Source organism: Neoarius graeffei, chromosome 3, assembly GCF_027579695.1.
Source record: "Neoarius graeffei isolate fNeoGra1 chromosome 3, fNeoGra1.pri, whole genome shotgun sequence".
In the NCBI taxonomy this organism is placed as follows: Eukaryota; Metazoa; Chordata; class Actinopteri; order Siluriformes; family Ariidae; genus Neoarius; species Neoarius graeffei.
Window position 1 is genome coordinate 18096004 of NC_083571.1, and position 6453 is coordinate 18102456.

Below are 6453 nucleotides of genomic sequence, written 5' to 3' on the forward strand. Positions count from 1 at the left end.
TAACTGAAGCTCTTGATTTTTATCTGCATGATTTTATGCATTGTGCTGCTGTCAAGGGACTGGCTGATTAGATAACTGCATAAAACAGCAGGCAGATGGGTGTTCCTAATAAAGTGGCCAGTGAGTGTATGCAGTAGATGGAAAGGACTATGGATAATAATACTTGCTGTATAATGTACAGTACATATGCACTGTATGGAATGTTTCATGCATCTGAGGCATTTATATAGTAACAAATTACACATTGGATACTCTGCTGTTAATAAATGGATGTTAAAAAAGTGCTTAATTGTTCAGATGGTGTCATTTTGTGTCACCATTTTGGAACAGTTAACATTTTCTTAAACAAGAACATCTTCATAATAGTGGTTTCTCAGTAATATGACCAGCTACAATTACCAGGCCTTATTAACTTCAAGTCAAGTAACAGGATTCAATTAACAGGAACTCACTTGTGTCATAGATTTTGCAAAACAGTAAACATAACTATACATGAATAAAAAGTATTATTCTATCCACAATCACTAGATATGAGCAATCACGCACTCTGATTAGCGACTCTACGACTAGGCTATCAGCTCATATACCGTGAGCAAAGAAAAACACCATTTGCTGAACGTGTGTTGCTGAACCAACCGAGGATGAAATAAAAACTCTATTCGAAAACAAAACCCAAAAAAACCCAAAGAAGCAACAAAATATGGAGTAAAAGTACTTGATGGTAATAACGTATCTTTTTTTATTTTTCAATAATTATTATTATAGCATTTTTCACAAATTGCTACTGTCATTTCACCAGTTTCTTTACATTCTTAGTGGAAATTATTTTGTCAGATGTTTTGTATAAAGATTTCATTTATCAAATTTGCAAAAAATAAAAATAAAACTGCTCTGTATCTCAAAATAAAGTGAATGTGGATATAATAAAGCAGATATTCCACTCAACTTGTCCAGGGTGTACCCTGCCCCTCACCCATAGTCAGCTGGGATAGGCTCCAGCTTGCCTGCGACCCTGTAGAACAGGATAAGCAGCTACAGATTATGGATGGATGGATATTCCACTCAATCTCATCGTACTGTCAGAGTACAGGTACTTATAGATGCAGGTATAGGGGAGACCAGGGGCTTCGCAAACAGCATGCTGAGCCAAATCATAGAGTAGTTATTGTAATCCGGAAATGAGTGAAGGTCAGTCAATCAGCAAACAATGCAACAGAGAGTGGGCAAAAGACAAAGTCGAGGATAAACGTAAACATGGGTCATAAACTGGAAATCAGGTGGAAAACAAATGGCTCGGTAAAGTTAGACATGCAGGTACTAGACGATACTTTGCAAAGTGTGGAAGTGAGAGCTGAGTATATATAGGTGTGCTAGGTCAGGGCTTTTCAAAGTGTGGGGCGCGCCCCCCCTGGGGGGCGCCAGAGTTCTTCAGGGGGGGCGCAACGTAAGGAAACATAAACCAGAATAAGTTACTATTGCGGACATTTAGCGAACTTCAGCTAGCCTTTGCCAAAGACAAAATGGATCAATTTTTAGTACCTAAAGCTACAGTGAGTGAGGAGACAGAGTCTGGGCCAAGCAAAAAAAAAAAACCAGAGCCTCCAGGATGTTGCGATTTGCAACTTCAACGCAAATTCAACCAATCCCCGTGAATTCAGGGTGGTGTTGCAATTATATCCAATCACCGCAACTTTCCCGCAAATTTGACCAATCGTTGGCGTCATCTTGAGGTGACGTCGACAAACTACCTTCTGCCTTACTTCCGTGTATACGTTCAAGAGAAGCAGCATGTGCGCAGTGTTGCCAGATTGGGCAGCTTTAAGTGCATTTTGGAGGGTTTTGAACATATTTTGGACTGGAAAAGGTCAGCAGTATCTGGCAACATTGCATGATATGCGAGTCAGTGTTTATATAGGCTTAAATTCTGTTACTGAAAGTGTGTTATGTTTACAGTGAAGGACTGTATGCACTTTACATTATTTTTTTTACTTAATACAAGAAATTAATGGATGCCAACATTTTTGCCAAAATGATATTTTATTTTCCATTGTTTGGCAGCTTCAGCATCATACTGAGATTCTGTTCAAATTGTTTTTTTTTCTTCTATGAAGCCTGAGCCATTTATTTTATTAGTTTATAATTATTGTTTAATTTACACTTCAGGAGGGACTGCCTGCACACAGTACTAGTATTAATAGTTTTTTTTTTTCTTACATGAAAGCTGAGGCATTTATATTATATTTTAAGGTAACTTCATGTTGTGCTGTGAGGTTCTGTGCACTTTAACTTTTGAACCAACAGGTGCATTTGGATAAGTAAAGCCTATTTTTCTGCATTTTTGTAGTCCTGGTAGTCTTTTATATTGGTAAAGTTGTTTATAGGACCATTTCTCAGTGTCTTTGTTTTTTTAATCAATAGTTTTTCGGTAATAACTTAATATTTAACATATCACTCAATTTTAATCACAAAAAGAGAAAATCGCAACAATTTCTCGCAACTTTCACTTCCTCCTGCAATGTAATCGCAACAAAAACCTAAAAAACACCGCAACTTTCATCGCAATTTTTTGGAAAAAACCCCGCAACATCAGACATTTTAGCCTGCAACAATCACAAAAAAGGCCCACGAAATCCTGGGGGGACTGAAAAAAGAAGGAAGTATGACCACGATTATTTAAAGTTTGGATTTTCATGGACTGGATCTGAAGATGCTCCACTGCCACAGTGTGTTGTCTGCCAAGAGGTGCTAGCTAACGATGCTATGAGATGTTTAAAATGTGTAAAACAAGATGTTTTAAAAAGCACAGATGTTTAAAATGTGAAAAAGAAAAAAATAAAAATGTGTACAACAACTATTTTTTAAAAATACGAATGGAACATTAAGTATAGCAACAACAAAAATTGTAAGGGGAGGCGCTGTTGTTTATTTGCTCTCCGAGGGGGGGCTGACTCTCCCACACTTTGAAAACCCCTGTGCTAGGTAATTGCAGGATGAGAGACAGGTGTAGTTAATAGTCAGGTGACAGAGGGCACTGTGAGTCTTGGGACTTGTAGTCCGGAGCGGTCACCCTCTCCTTCTCGGTGCAGGTTTGTTAGGGTGTTGGCTGTGGAACTCCTGTGTTAAAAGTGGGTCCAATATGCCCCTGGAGTTGACCCAACTTCATTCCTCAGGACCGTAGCCCTCTTAAATTACCAAGTATTCTAGTTGTCCCTGTCTGTGGCTGGAGTTTAGGATTTTATTTACCTGGTAGATGGGTTCGCCCTTGATGTCCGGGGGTGAGGGCTCTTGGGTGGAAGTGTCCAGGACTAGGGGACCTTGCATGGCTCATTTAAGGCAGGAGACATGGAAGGTAGATACCATTCTGCTGTGAGGTAGGAGTTCTAGCCTGTAGGATACCTTGTTGATCCTGCGCAATACCTTGTACGGGCCAATGTAACAAGCTTGATAATCTTGATAATCATACACAGATTGATTGTGTTTGGCTCCTTGAAGTCCCTTGTGGAGACCCATACCCAATCTCTTGGCGCATATTCTGGGTTCTCAATTCTGTGTTTGTCCGTGTATTGTTTGTATTTGCTGTTTACTGCTTCCAGCCTCTAGTGAACCTCCTCCCACACCTGCTGGCTTTTCTGGAACCAGGCATCGACAGCAGGTAACTGGGTGGGTGTGTCATCCCAAGGGAACAGGGGGGCTGATAGCCAAGTATGCACTGGAAAGGTGTACGGAGTGTTTCAGAGAGTTCTGTGCATACTTGGCCCAGGGGAGAAACTGTGCCCAATCCTTCTGGTTTCTCATGCAGACAATTCTCAAGAAACACCCCACCTCCTGGTTAGCCCATTCCACCTGGCCATTGGACTGTGGGTGGTAGCCAGATTGTGAGGCTTACTGATATGCCTAATCATATTCCTGCAGATATCGTAAGTGACCGAGATAAAGTTATGGAGATAAAGCCGGACCAAAATCTAGAAATGAATTGAGGACCCTGGTCACTTACGATATCCTCAGGAATATCAAAATAGTGGAAGACATGATTTGAAGATCAGTTTGGCAATCTGAAAAGCGGTAGGTAGGCCAGGTAGTGGGATGAGTCATAAAGCTTTGGAAAATCTGTTTATGATTATCAAGATTACTCTGTTGCCCTGTGATAATGGTAAATCTGTGATAGTCTATCACAATATGTGACCAGGGTCTCTGAAACACTGAGAGACAGCATAGTTTTCTGGCCAGTGGGGCACGCAGTACCTTAGCCTATGCGCATACTAAACAGGAGGAGACAAACTGATTAATGTCTAACATGTTATCCCACCAATATTTGTTCCTGATAAGCTGATATGTGCGATGACTGCTGGGATGACCTGTGGCAGGAGTAGTGTGGACCCAGGTAATGAGGTCAGGTGGAACATGTAGGAGTCCGAGGGGGCAGTTCTTAGAAATGTTAGAGGTCTGTGACTGCTGGATCTCCTTATCAATGTCCCAAGCAATGACTTGTATGAAACACTCTGGTGGCTGTATGGGAGTGGGTTCCGAGGCATGGGTATGAGTTATGGATTCTGGAAAGAGCATCTGCCTTTGTATTTCTCAAACTAGGGCCATAGGATATTGTGAACTGTAATCAAGTGAAAAACAGGGCCTACCTGGGTTAAGATGTTTGGCAGTCTTCAGGTATTGTAGGTTCTTATACTCGGTTAGAATCATGAATGGGTGTGCCGCTTCTTCCAGCCAGTGTCTCCATTCTTCCAAAGCCAGTTTAATTGCTAGGAGCTCTCGATTACCAATGTCGTTGTTTCTTTCTGTGGGTTTGAGTTTCTTAGAGAAGAAGGCAACTGGGTGCAATTTTGTTTTTTCTCCAAAGTGTTGTGAGAGCACCCCTCTGACTGCTGTCGCTGATGCATCAACCTCTATAACAAATGGCTAGGTAGGGTCAGAATGTTGTAAGATGGGAGCGGAGGTAAATGCTGCCTTGAGCTGCTTGAAAGCCTCCTCAGCTGCTGGGTTCCCCTGGAGACATCAGGGAGTGTTCTTTAACAGAGATGTTAGGGGAATGGCAATGGTGCTGAAGCCTTGAATGAAGCGCCAATAAAAATTTTCAAATCCCAAAAAGCATTGCAATTCTTTAATGGATGTGGGTATTGGCCAAGATGTTGACCTTTGCTTGGGTCCATGCTTACTCCCTCATAGTTGATTATATTTCCAAGGAAGGAGATCTGGTTAGCATGAAATTGGCATTTTTCAGCTTTGACAAAGAGGTGGTTCTTGAGCAGATGGGATAGTACTGACCGGACATGTTCTAAATGGCTTTCCTTGTCTGGGGAGTAAATCAAAATATCGTCAATGTAGGCAATGACAAATTTACCCAATATGTCCCTCAAGATGTCACTAATCAGGCAGTGGAAGACACTTGGACCTGAAGAAAGACCATAAGGCCAGTGTGACATAAGTGTGACCATAAGACTTGTGTGAAAATCTGATGATGTTTTAGGTCATATTTATGCAGAAATATAGAAAATTCTAAAGGGTTCACAAACTTTCAAGCACCACTGTAACAAGTGCCCTTGAGCATTGAGTGCAGTCTACATTGACTTCTCTGCTGCATCCATAGTGAGGTGAAGTATCCTCTCAGAGTGCAGGCACTTATGGATGCAGGTGCAGGGGAGACCAGGGGCTTCGCAAACAGCATGCTGAGCCAAATTGTAGAGCAGGAATCATAGTCCAGAAATGAGCAAGGATCAGTCGCTCAGCAAACAACGCAATGGAGAGTGGGCAAAAGACAAAGCCGAGGATAAACCTAAACACAGGTCATAAACTGGAAATCAGGTGGAAAACAAACTGCATGGTAAAGTTAGACGGGGGGTACAAGACAATACTTTGCAAAGTGGGGAAGTGAGAGCTGAGCATATATAGGTGTGCTAGATGATTGCCGGATGAGGTGTAGTTAATAGTCAGGTGACAGAGGGCACTGTGACTCTTGGGACTTGTAGTCCGGGGCTGCCATGTTTGGAGGGTGCTCCGAACTCGTGTTTTCAGCGCTGTTACTGACACGTACATGGCTTATAGCCAACTCGGTGCTACGCACCTTGTTGACTATCAGCTCATGTATGACTCAATTTTGTGGAATAACTGTTAGTTATTCCTTTTATTTTTGAATGAATGAAAGAATGACATACTTTTAATCTTTGTTAAAGTGTATTTATTAAAGCACCAAACTGCTGTGGTGTAAGAGGAATAAAACACTTCAGGCATGTTGTTACAGGACAAGAATCAACTTCAGGGTTATAAGAGCATCACACCACCCTGTCCTTGATTATTTTCCTATAACAGTATAACAGCATGTTATGACAAATCAGGTATTTAAGTTACAAATTCTTAAATGTTTCTTAACTGGCATTCTATAAATTATAAAATTAAATTTGTCATCTTAATTCCTGTATTTCCACAGCTTATGCATGTAATAAT